This window comes from Corvus moneduloides, chromosome 8, assembly GCF_009650955.1.
Source record: "Corvus moneduloides isolate bCorMon1 chromosome 8, bCorMon1.pri, whole genome shotgun sequence".
Taxonomy (NCBI): Eukaryota; Metazoa; Chordata; class Aves; order Passeriformes; family Corvidae; genus Corvus; species Corvus moneduloides.
Genome location: NC_045483.1, coordinates 7,400,260 through 7,414,186, shown reverse-complemented (window position 1 = coordinate 7,414,186; position 13,927 = coordinate 7,400,260). Strand labels below are relative to the sequence as shown.

At 35.8% G+C, this 13,927-nt stretch overlaps 1 protein-coding gene across 5 annotated transcripts in view; it reads left to right on the top strand.

Annotated features, from left to right (window-relative positions):
• Positions 1–13,927, top strand: part of ATRNL1 (attractin like 1) — a 442,356-nt gene that overhangs the window by 297,415 nt on the left and 131,014 nt on the right. The window lies entirely within an intron of this gene.

Genomic DNA, 13,927 nt, shown 5'->3' with positions numbered 1-13,927 from the left:
AAATATTAACTGTGGAATGAAAACTGACACAGCATAGATTTATCAGGTGAGGCAGCAAAGTACATCACAGATTATTTCTTTGATGCTAGTGGAATTTTCTTCATGTATACTTTTGTATTAAAATATTTAATTTTAAATAACCTGCATTTCTGTGCTGGTCTTGCTGTTCAGCTGCCTGTTTTGCAAGGTATCAATATTTTCTTTAGAATTAATTACTCAACAATTAATTTTATCAAATATTTACAAAATATTTACTTTATAAAATTACTAAACCTTATTTTCAAATATGATTTTAATGTTTATTTTAACATTAAAATTGGTTTAGTAATTAATTTGTAAATATTTAACACTACAATTTGATAAAAATACCTGCTAGCACCTAATTTCACTACAAAACATCACTGTTTGTGCTACTACTCACTGCTCTGGCACTCTGAGAGATAATATACTTCTAGAAAAAAGTTTTCACTTGTATTTGTGTTAATTACAATTTTTTTCCTGTTGGATTCCTAGAATTTTTAGTTTTGATTGCAATTAGCTCAAGGCCAGCCCTGTAGAACCTTGGCTTCTGACTAAATCAGGCAATGTAGCATCACAGAAAATATACCAACCTCTACATGATCCTAATTTTTGAAGTTAGGCACCAAAACTCCTCATGCAGCTAATCTGAGAGATGAATGTGTGCCCTCATAATGAGTGGGGGGGGGAGTAAGGTTTAACTGTGATTAGAGATAGCCAAAAGGAAATGCTGTGCAGAGTTTAATCCTATTACTGCCACACCTGTTTACCAGCTGACTTTACAAGAGTTAGAAAGTGCAAGCTACAGTAAAAATATTTTTAAATACTATACTAATAATTTGTTTAATAAACAGAATTACTATGATCTGAAATAATTCCTCCCTTGGCCTAGTAGTTGTTAGTTACAGAAGTCTTTGTGGTTTTCTACAAATATCAGGAATAGTTTAAAATTAGTCCTTAAAATATCTGATCTGTAAAGTTTCTTTTGTCATTAAAATGACTTCCATTTAAACCATGCCTTTGAGAAATGCCTCTACAAGGTTTCTAGCTTAATGAAATAGCTGAGAAAATATCAGGCTGTTTACTTTGGAAGCTGGAATGTACATTTTTATTTAGTCCCTCTGTAACTAGGAAAAGAAATTATGGAGATGGGATAAGTTTCTGGAATATTTGCAAGCACAGTAGCTACTGATACAAAGTGTGCTGAAAGGGAAGTTTCTGTCAGTTCTCACAGACTGATTTTAAACAAAATCCTACATTATTGTTTTGCCCTTCAGTGAGGGACTTTTTGGTAAGGCAGTGTAGCTAAGAGCCTAATGGCTGATATGACACATTTATCTGTGAAAATGAAATTTAACACACAACATTTGCCTAATACAAAACACAGCATAAAAAGAAAAAATGTAGACAGATGTTTTTCTTCTCTGTTGTGTATAGCCATGCACATGCTAAGTGGTAGTGAGGCTTGCTGGTTTAAATTGTTATTCTGTGTATGTGTGGGTCTGGGGACTTACATTCAAGCAAAGAGAGGAAATTTGGAGTGGAATAAGAATTCCCTATATATGTACATTTATTATATTTTCATGGTCTCTGCAATTATCCTACTGTAAGAAAAAGCAGAAGGAGCTTCTTCTGAACAGTCCTCAGGCACATTCTCTGTTAAATATACCTTTTTAGCTACTTTGATGCTTTCATGACTCACTTCTGGTAAATCTGCCAACCTATTGTCCATTTACCAACAGTGATGCTTGATATTCACCTGTTTGTCTTGATTTATGCCTATGTTGGGAGCTCTTTGAGGCAGGACTTGTTTTTTACTTCTGTGTCTGTAAGGCACTTGGTGCTGAGGAAATGGAATTGGACCTTTTAGATGGTAATTAAAGGTGCTACCATTACCTGGGTGCTGCCATTACATTGCTGTGCCTCACTAGGCATGTTTTAGTTTGTGCACATTTGATATTCAAAGTTGCACTTGAACTGGTGTTTCTGGTTTTTTCACTCATAAAATCTTGGGTTGCTAATCAGACAGTCATAATTTTGTAATAATTGCTCTTAAAATGAGTTCTGCTCGATTTTTTTTTTTTAAATTGAAATTTTGTTCTTGACTATGAAATGTGAATGCCTTTTTCTATTTTAATTGAAAAGAAGGTGGGAAAAACTACTTGAAATAAGTCATCTGTCCCTGCAAAGATGTTTGACAGCTGTATATAACCAGATACAGATTTGTGTAGTGAACACAACCTCAGATGTTTTGCAGGAATTGTGAAAGAATGGGCTATTTCTGTCTTTCTTCTTAGCACTACTCACATGCGGCAGCGTCATTGGGAGGCATAACATTGCTGTAATTCCATGAACTCAATGTCTTGAGAGTGAGAGTAAGCCCTAGAACACAGAATTCATTTGTTCCTTGTCTTAAATTTACCCAGTGATCTGACCAGTGAGCTGATGATCAACCGAGACAGTAAAAAGATTTTGGAATTTTGTGTGATCAGTGTGTGTATTTCAGACCAGAACATGTGGCCCACCATCTCCTGCTAGCTCATTCAAGTAAGAAATGCTACTGCATGTGATTCTTAGTAACTGAGGATAACACAATGCTGCCTTGTTCAGGGTGGGAACACTTAGTCCATGTAAATGCATAAAACAAACCAGACACTGATTGTTTAGCAAGACTTTAACATGCAGGAATTGTTATGTGACTCTGAAATGCATCACAGACATTCACCCACATGGTATTTGTCACCTTTACTTATGATTATCAGATATATGCAAAACTGTTTCTTGCTTTCAAAAGACTTCAATTTTCTTTGTAAAGAAATGTAATAGGCTGCTGGAAGTGAATCTTATAACTGCTTCTGAACCAGAGGATGGTTTTCCTTAGAAGTAGTTTATTATAATAAAATATTGGAAAACTATCAGGTACATACAATTGGATGATATTCCAGATGGTAAACAAAACCAAAACACATGCTGGAAAAAGGAGTTAATATTTGTTGGAAAGACTTTTCTTTCACTTTTTGTTTCCAGGTGAAAAACCTGACTGACAATCAATTCAAAAGCCCATGGAATATTTTCACCAGAGGTCATAGGTTACCTCTGCTGATATATCCTTACACTGTTCTTCTCATCTCATAAATATCTCTTATTTAGCAGGATGGCAAGAAGTACTTGTTGACAGTACATTATTTTAGAACTGGAATTTTAAAACCGTGACTAGTGTTGGCTTTAATTGGAAGATCTGAAGCAAGTTACAAATACTGCTTTTGTAGCTGCATTTCACCTCTTGGCATGTTACATTTTAAAGCTGGGGTTCTTTTGAAATAATTAATTTTTTAAATCTACTACATAGCTTAGTTGGAAAAGATACTTTTTTTTAATGTAGCTTATGGCTTCATATTACTGTCTTCAAATAAAATAATGTATGTTTTTTTAATTGGGGGTTTATAGGAGTACAAATGTGATTTTAGAAAGCTTCATGCTAGGTGAGACATTTTACATTTTGTTTAAACTCGCTTGTTATATTGAAATATTAGAAAACCCTCAGTTTTTATCAATGTGGAACTGTTCAGAGTTGGCACGTGGTAATGAAGAGTCATGACATACCTTTGCAGGGATGTTTTGATTTTTTTTTTTTTTAATAAATTGTACCCTCCCTTAGTATCACAATTTCAGGAAGTAATTCAACAGATAAATCTAAATAAGTTGAGTTGGCAGGGACCCACAAAGATCATTGAGTCCAACTCCTGGCCTTGCACAGCACCATCCCAAGAGTCACCATGTGCCTGAGAGTATATATATATACACATATATTTATATATATATCAATAATAATGTCTGCCACTTATGATGGTCCATGTATCATAAAGTAAATACTTTGCATAGCTGTGTTTCATTCTTCTGATTGTTTTATTTCAGTCATTATTCATGAATTCATCAAGACTTCAATGTTTTCCTCAAAGCTGGTTGCTGTAGCACTGTTTGTATAGTCCTGTAGTGTAATTTTAGCTCACTAAATAACTTTCCCTCAGGCAAGTATGATCAAAGTGCTTTGTGCCTTTAGTTACTGCCAGTAACCAGGACAGTTGCTGCTGGAGTCTTTGGTAAGGGATGATTTATGATGTTTTGCTGGAAGCCACACAGGGTATCTTTGTCTCTTGAGATGTGGGGAGCTCCCTCATCACTTAAGACAATTTCTAAGTATCATAGTTTATTAGCATCTGCACGTATTCACTCTGGATCAGTATCTGGAGTTAAGTATCATGACGAAAGCTCTTTGTGTTTTTCTATTTTCCCCTAATTGTTTGTTCTAATAAACTAACTTTTAGTGAAAAAAATGAGCAAGAAGATTCAGAAGTTAATGAGTCTAAAGAAACATCTGTTAGAAGGACTTTCATTACCATACATTTCCAGGGAAATTAGAACATAAGGCAAGACAGCTGATGAAGAGCGTGTTTGGCTTAAGTAAATGAATACTGTGGCCCAGGACAGAGGATCAGCTTTTCAGTCAGATCCTAATGAGCAATGCATTGTTTTTGGCAGTTAACCCCAGATGCTAAACTGGTGTCAACTGCATTGTTCTGTCCTTTTCTCATGCCAATGTAATATGTTCATCCTGGCAGGATTTTTTCCTGGCTTTTTTTTTTTTTTTTTTTTTTTTCAAGGCACCAAACCCAGTGCATTTTATCCAGTGGGCTTAAAAAATACCTTAAAAAAAAAAAAAAAGACCTGTCCCTCGTCTAGAATCTAAAATTATTTCCAGTCTAAAATTAAATTTCTTAAATCAACTTTATGCCATGCTGTAAAATCTAGTGAATAGGAAAAGAAAGGGTGGTGTCTTCTGTATTTAAAAAAGGACATCTCAAGTTTTTTTGCATAATGTCTCTTTTATTTTTTCTCCCTCTCTCCCTTTATGAAACTATAATAGTTAAGAATGCGTTTTGTATGAGTGGTTTTAGACACACAAAACAGGCTTTTATGCAACAGCCACTCAGGTGAAAAAAATAATTGCAACAATACTTTTCACGCAGTGAAACTTAAAGCACATTTATTAATCACCCAGGCTCAGGTTTACTGTTCTGCAGCCAGTACTTGTATTCTGCCATGACAAACAACATATAATGAAATAAACATATGTCTCTAGGCACATCTGGTAATTATAACAAAGAGACAAGAGTTACTCCTGAGGTTATCTTTGATGCTCGAGCTCCATATCAGCACTGATTGACCTAAACAACTGTTTATTACCACAGAGATGCTAAGTTTCTGAAAATTGGCTAAATACTTTTTAAATCACAGACTAGACATGTCATGAGATGTTTGATAGAACCAATACAAACGAGTTTAAAACCTGAGCACTCTGAAGAGAGGTTGTGGTGTGGTTTTAAATCAATCTGGTTGTGGGGAGGTGGGGAGTAATGGAGTCTATAATTTTTTTTTTTACTTTATAATAATCAAATTATTATTTTATAATAATTTTTATTTTATAATGGAATAAGGGGACATTTAAAGCAAAACTTGGGAAAGTTCACAGGATGTTTTTAAAAACACAAAGCCCGTGTGTATGTAAATTGACTTTACATCTTTTGACTGGAGCTGGTTCTACAAGGTGGAAAGTTGATGGGAAATGGAGAAAATGTGCCAAAGAAGGGGATACCAGAAAAGATGAGTCTGTGTATGGCAGCCCAATGTTATCTGTAATCAAACCTGTGATTAGAAAGTGGCAGAATACTGACCCTTTTCTGTATAAACTAAAAGCCATCAGTGTGTTCTGGTATTCCTCAGCACCTGATGCCTCCCTCAGGTCTCATGGGTGTCCTGTTCTACTCCAGCCTTGAATTCCAACCTTGAACAACTTCCCCATATCTTGCTCCCGAGCATAATATTCTTTTACTGCTAAACATGTGATGTGTTTCTTTTGTTGTCACTGGACAGAGTAAAATTGTTCCCATTTGTTTTGAAGTTGGTTTAGCATACCCTGACTCAGTGCTTATAATTTCTTCATGATCAGCCTGATCCATTTTGCTTCATTTTCAGAACTGGATGTGTTTCTTTAATATTAGAGGCATCAAACTCAGTTTCCAGGGCTGTGCAGAGCAAGTAAAATGGGAGTTTTCAGGACAATTATTTCCTGATATTTCTGCTCTGCTGAATAATAGATGATATCACCCAGTGGTGGTGTTAGGACTCTGCATGTTCATTTTCACTTGCATATAATTATTAAATCTTAAAGTACTTTTAAAGATGAGTCTCAAAACTAGTGTATGCTCATGCTGAAAAAATGGTTGGTTATTAAAATATTTTTGTACTAGATCCAATTCTATCTTCCATAGTTTTAGTAGTTGTTATTACTTTTTAATTCCTGAATTTCTGTTTTCCCCCTTTTGTTCAAAGGATTACTTAATGGGAATAGTGACCATGTAAGCAAGTTACAAATCATCTTGAGGATGTATTTTAATGAGTTTAAAGAAATGTTGATATCCATCATGAGGGAGTAGAAGCAGACCAGTAATGTTTTCATTTAAGAGTAGAGCTATTTTTAAAACAGAATCTGTCAAAATTTTTAATTCTGATGAAATACTTTTAAAATTCAGTCTCATGAATCACAGGGTTTCTGTAGTTGCATTTTTCTTCCTGCAGTAGTTATTCTTTTGAGAATCTCATTATTGGCTTATAGTAGAGTCCAAGTTCAGTGTTATATTTTAAAATACAATATTGATGAATACTTGTTTAGCTCTATCAGTGCAATAAATACATTTGGGTAATGGCTACCATCACACCTTAATATAAAATAGCATCTACCTTATGTTTTCAATGTTTTCAAGAAATTACATAAATGTAGTGTGTCAGTATGTAGAACTTGTGATGATGTATTTTACCTGAGTATGTTCTTAGTAATTTAGGAAATTGCTGATCCAGGGATAGCTCGTTGTGTTTTGAATCCAGAGATGTCCTTTAAAGGCAGCAAATAAAGATCTTGGGAAGGCAAAGGGAAATGATTCAATATTTCTACTTTTGGAAAAGAACAGAGACAACACCATATTTCTTTTTTACCAATCCAGAACCTACAGGGAGACTTTGGGTCCAGAAAATAGCAGTTGAGCAGTAATGGTAATTACTACTTCTGTTGTAGTTTGAAGTAAAATTAGTTTTGCAGTTATAGGAGAAAACGTTTCTTTTAATGGATGTTAGTAATTTACAGTCTGTTGTCTGTATGTGTGGGTTTTGTTTGGCTGCATTTTTTTTTTTTTAATCCTGATACCACCTTTTTTTGATAGTAAATTGGAATTCTCTTATAGAGAGGCATCATTCCATTGAGGTTAGTAATAGTTCAGGCATTTATATCTAAGGAGATTTTCATCCTCTTTACTTTCACTTTATAGAAATGTTCAGTGTATCTGGTAATGGTGTTTTCTGAAGGCAGACTGAGAATTGTTATAGGAGCTGTGTTATATAGCTAAATGCTGCCTTTTTTTTTTTTTTTTTTTTTTTTTAATGCCTGAATGCCTCATTCAGATTATCTTTACTCTTCATGAAAAATTAAGAATTATAATATAAACTCTCTGGACCATAAACCCCTCCTTCCTCTGTTTGCACAACAGCTAATGCAGAGAACTCCTGGCTCATGGCTTTTAGGCAATAAAGTGTATATAAAAATAATAATATAATTAAATTCAACTTTAAAGTGAGTAGATGATGTGCAGTCAACGTCCGTGAGGAGGGGCTTTATTAACAGACATGTTAGGTGAAATGGAAGTTACTTTCATTTTATTAGAACTGTGTGTCTCTTGCCTTCACACATGGCTTTCCATTCTGCTACTGCTGTTGAGGCAAAGCTAATGGAAAAGAACAAACGATAATGTATAGTGGAGATCAGCAGGAATTGGAAACATTTGGCTTTGCCAAAGTAAAAACTATTCACCTATTATTGGAGCCCTAGTCTATTCCTTTTTCTGATGCCTGCCTTTGTATTAGTACTCTAGTTTTTGAAAAGTAGGAGGCTCTGATGCTGATTTTTATGCTACTTTTATAAACACTTTTTTTTTTTTTAAGCTTACAAATATGTGGGTGAGGAATGCCTCTGTGGGTTGTAATTGTCCTTTCCTCCTCTGATTTCTTTTGAATCACTCTTTCACGCAAATTACTCTAGAGTTTGTCTCTATAAATACTGATTGTCCCACAAAATGGATGGTACAAGGGCCCACCGTCCATGTTACTGTTATTAAAGTTCTTCACACAGCACCATAATGTGAATGTGATTCAACTTGTTCCTCAATAACGTGGGGGCATCTGCACCTTCTTCATGGCAGAGTTCACACCCATTCCCAAAGTGAAGGCAGATGCAAATTAATCTTTTTCTCAGAATTAGTTTGAACCAGTCCCCTGCTTTTGTGTAACATGTCCTAAAATAAGGAGGCCTTCGATTTGATTTCATCTCTTTTGCCTACTAATGCTTGGCATAGCACATCCCTTGATAAGCACATGTGCACTGTGCTTGATTCAGTATCTAAAAGCAATATTGGGTATCAGAAGATTCTTATTTCTTGGTTGCATGTAAAAACAGTGTCATTTTTCCATCCCTGCAAGCAGCAAATTCTGACATATAAGCCTTTATTTGTTGTGTTGCTGTGGCAGCCTTGGTCTTGCTAGAAACGTGTTGGAAGGTAGGATCATCCGCTGAGACCTCTCTCCATTAGGAATTTGCTGGTGGTAATACACAGGATGGAAAAACTCAGATTCTGAACCACTGGCTCAGAGATAATCAGCAGGCAGATCAAAAACTTGCAGAATAAATTGGAGAACAGCACTAGTATGCTGAGCTGTTATCAAAAGCCACGGACCCCGAATAAATGTTTCACAGGATAATGTCAGAGGCAAGGATCGTGTCAAGTTTAAGAACATGTCCCAGTTGGCTTCTCTGTACTGTGAGTGCTGGATTTTAAATGCTTGTAGTTTTTTAAAGCATTTGCTATAAAAATCGGTGAGGAGATTTTTACTCATCCCATGATATTATGTTTGCCTTTTATTGAACATATACAGGGAAAGTAGGACTAGCTTGTCTTCCCTATTTGCCTAGGAATTCTTCTGTGCTTGTGCTAGTTGTAAGTTCATTTCTCTGGCAGTAAATTAATACTTGAGATCCTTGTTCTTCAGCTACTTTTTAGCCCCTTTTTTGGCTTTACACTTTATGTGCTACTTTAATATGGAGACATCTACCTGTACATACATTTAGTCTTAATTTATCAGCATTCTATTTAAATCCGCATAGTTTTTGCCCCACCTAGGAAGAAACCAGATTAAGTTTCCCAAAATTTTATTTTCTTTGGAGAGTTAGTGCTCTGTGTGTGTATCTGTATGCATTGAGTAATATTTACTGCTGTGGTATGGTGTGCATATGGATCCTGGAAAAAACTTTGTCATTCCAGAAATCCTCTGTATATTTTCAGTGTTTTTATTTCCTATTTGATCATTATCCATGAAGAAGAAAATATTTTTATGATTTTTTTTTTAAATACGTAAGTATTTTCTCACAGTAGTTGTGGGAGAAGAATGGGAAATTTTAGCTTTTCTATTTTTGCTTATCAAGCAATTTTTGTGAAGGTGGCTAAATCTCCTACTTTTTTGTTCTGAGTACACCACCAGCATGGTCCAACAGGCAGCTCTCAAGTGGGATCAAACAAAGGATGTTCTTCTTGTTATCTCTACTTGTAAACTGAGAGAATATTTGCTGAACCAACCCAAATAGTGTACCATGACTGAGTGCCCAGCTTGGACTCCTTGTACCATCCATAAAGGCCTGAAGCTGTCTCAGGGAATGTTTAGGTTGAATATCAGGAAAAGGTTAATCACCCAGAGTGTGGCTGAGCACTGGAACACCTCCCCAGGGCTGCCAGAGTTTGAGGGGACTTTGTAAAACAGGCGCATGGAGGGATTCTTGGGGCTGTCCTGTGCAGGGTCAGGAGCTGGAGTTGATGATCCTTGTTTGTCTCTTCCACCTTGGGATATTTTGGGATTCCATGGTTCTACCCCTGCTGCCTCAGAACTGTGGCTGTGAGGGCACTGTCAGGAGGTGGAAGTGTGAAGGAGTGTAGAAAGAGGTGTTCCTACACCATTTCTGAAGAAAAGAGGAAAACCACCCCAAATCTGCCCCTTCTGAGAAGGGAGAAGAGAGAGGGAGGAGGAGCCATCATGGCAGAAGCCCAAGTTCCTGTATTATCTGCATGGAAGGGAGGGCAGGAGGAGCAGCTCAAGGGACAGAGGGAAGGGTTCCTTTCCCCCAAGCTCCCTGTGGCTGCAGGGCTGTACTTGGGTTCCTTCCTGCAGTCTGCTCCATAAGGGGTGTTAGCTGAGGTCTTGCTACCTATGGATTCTGTAACAAACAATATTAAATATGTTTTAAGTCTTCTCTTATAGTTCTGGGCAGCTGAGAAATAACCTTGTAAACATTTTCCATTCATTTTTATTTGTTATTGCTTTGTTTTTGCAGAAACATTCTTGTGGTTATAATCTTTCTTGTTGTGTTGGGGTTTTTTTATTAATTTTTCTATAATTTCTCTTCATAGCATTCCCCAATGATTGTATTCACAGTGGTGCATTGTAATAAAAATGCACAATATTGTACAGATCACTATGTGCAGTTTTCAATGATTATAATAATAATGAATAAATAATTCTTCTATTTCTCTAGCTCCCTGGATTTGAAATATTTTAAGTGAGTTCTTTTGGATAGATTGTAAATATTTTTTTTAACATAGCATGAGACAATTTCATAACATATAAGCATATAAATGTTTTCTAGTTTAATATAAAAATGGAGATAAAAATAAGCCTCACAGAACTGAATCAAAGTCCCAAAGTGAGCATGATCAGACAGAGGGGTGAAATGTCAGGCCTGGTGTAACCCACTTCATTATGCCTCGTTTTCACAGTGCTCACACAACAGTGGATGATCTTAAACATTGTAATTGAATAATTATGACTGAGGATGTTCTGCCTTAGGGCATAGTTTCTGCTTTTCCTGATGTGGCAAATAATGTACCATGTCATTTTGCATTAGGAAACACAGCAGCCACTGGTACAATTGTCAGCAGTACCAAGCTAAAGCACAGCTCTCCAAAACCACTGCTGCAGAGACTTTCACATATCCTAAGTCTGGTTGATGTCTGCAAAGTTTTGCATCATAGCCTTGGGTTTTTTTAGCAGAAATAGCAATATGCCCACAAGTAATGCCCAGTTGTCTGAGGAGTTTCTGGCAACTTGGTGTGCAGGTTGGTTTGTTAATGTGGCTAAAAATTGGACCTTTTATTAGAAGTTATATGAAAATGTTGTAGAAGCATTCTGTATTGAGCCATGCGCATATATATATATATATATATATATATATATATATATAGTACCATCACTGGTGACACTTATCTTAAATAAATTTTCTTTGAGAAATGCAGCTGAAATGGATGGCCCATATTAGGGCTGTAGATAAAGGTTTACACTTTGAAAAGTGAATGTAATTTATGTCCAGGTGAATTGATGTTAGCAGTCCTTTTTGCATATAGTAAACTGCAGGTCCAGCCTCTTTATTTGCTTCATGACACATCACAGCTTGATTCTTCTACACTGCTGGTGAGTTTGCCAGTGGCAGCTGAGGTGATGTGAAATGAGTTTGCTTCTGGACAAGGAGTGCCCCAGGAGAGAAAATTTAAAAGAGCTGCTTTGTGCAGCTGAGTCACAGCTGCCAATCTGCAGTTTGTGTGTTAAAGGGCCAAAACATTGTCTGGAAATACAAGATTAGCAAAAAAATCCCAGAGGAAATTCAGTAAACTGTGTGTCATCTCCCATCATGGCTATGTCTTACTTGACACAATTCAGTTGTGTTTATTTTCTGCATAACAGTGGATGTAACTCTTTGATGTACAGTAGGATCAGAAACATTTCTGAATGACTTCAGACTATGTATAGCATCAGTAAAATCCTTGAAATGATGGTAGTGATCCCTACACTAAATATTTCTCATTATTTTTTACTAAAGTTAAATAGCATATTTTTAATTTCAAAAATACTACTTTATCTGAATGTCAGCTTTGTATGAGAAATGAGATATTTCAGGGAAACTTTCCAATGAGTGGGTGAGAAATAGAAGTATTTTGGTTTTGGCCAGCTGAACAGTGATCTCTGAAATGTTAAGAAGTTGCTGTAATTCCAGGTAGCTCTGAGTTGTGTATTTTGACACATTTTCCAGAAGAGGAATCTGGCTTACAGGTCTCTTGGCTTGTCTAGCAGTCTGTAGCCAACATGATTCTTGAGTAGACATTCCAGCTGTATTAAAAAGTCCTGTTCACTCAGCTGGGAAAGCCTAATATGCACTGGAATTAAATAGAATACATGAAATTTGAGATGCCTATATGTATGTAAATTGTCTGCATTCATTCTCTGTAAGGCTTACTTTTACTTGCTAAAAATAGTCATGTTTTGTATGTTAGACTTAGCTCAGTATTTGAAGCAACCCAGTGTACACCACAGGAGAAAATAATGCCAGTATGTTGCCATCCTTTCCTGCTTGTAGTTGCAGTAAATGCTGGTATAATTATTACATGTGCTGGTGTGGCCACTTAAGTAACTGTATTCAGTATATATTTTATGTTAGATTGAAAAAGAATTTTAGAAGTATTTTAGTTATTCCAAATCAAGCTATTTATATACACAATATAGGTAGTGGATGAGAATGTAAAGGAAGCACTTTTATTCCATGAGATTTAACTGTTTTATCCACTCCTAAATACTGTAGAGTGTTCCTTTATGCAAATTCCTCTAACCAGTTAAATATTTTATGTTAATGTTCAAGAGAAAGGGAATCCAACTGTAGAGCAAAATCTGCATGTCTCCGTGTTGTCTATGCATGACTGAAGTGAAACCTATTTTCAGAAACAGAACTTTAAATGTATCAGAAAAACAAATCAGAATTTCTCATTAAATGAGAAGTAAACAATGGGGATTTTTCATTGACGAGGTGTGGAATGTCATTCTGGCTTAGCATAACTTGGACATTGTCAGTCTGAGTAGTGTCACCTCTTATTCCCGGTGTGGTTCATGCTGGGTTTCCTGTTTTCTGAAAACTGGGCAGGACCTGATTAGGGAAGGACCTGATCTCTGCTGTGTGTGTAAGTGGTTTAGAATGCAGGGACTTAAAACTTAGTAATAATAATAATAATAATAATTGAGAAACTCAGCTGCAGTGAGCCTTGATTCATTGAATATAAATGAAGAAAAGAGGAGTAAGTAGCTCAAGCTGTGTGCCAGCATCTGTGAATTCCAATGCCTTTTTTCTCTTTTCTCTGGACTAATTCAGGTACAAACCATTCATTTCTGAGTACTTAACTGTATAACCTGTACTTTTGTAATCAAGCCAGAGTTCTTAAAATAAAACCATATTTTTAAATCTAAGCTGGAGCATGTGTAAACTGATTGTCAGAAATATTGGGTTTTCAAAAAGGGACCTATTTTATTTTCAGCATAGGAAGAAATATGACAGACAGGAAGACAATTTAGAGTGTGTATTTTAGATAGTTTCATTTATCAGAAAAAGCCCATGAGGAGTCTGATACCAACTGATACAAGGGAGAAAAACATAAATAGTCCCAAATTGTTTTAATTGGTATATTCATTGTGTACCTAAAATGTTGTTGCAGCCAAAGGGAATATTTTTGGATGTGACTGGTTCCACTTGAAAAGAATTTGATAAACCACAATTTTAATTTCTTGATTTTTACTGAAGCCCCTTTTATTGCACTTGCATTTAAAAAAACATGTTTAAGAATTATTGACATTTTTTGCCTTTAAAGTTGTAGAAAATTAGGTCAAATTTTCCCTCCATCAAAGACTGAGAAACTCAGAAATGACTTTTGCCTGTAGGACAGGA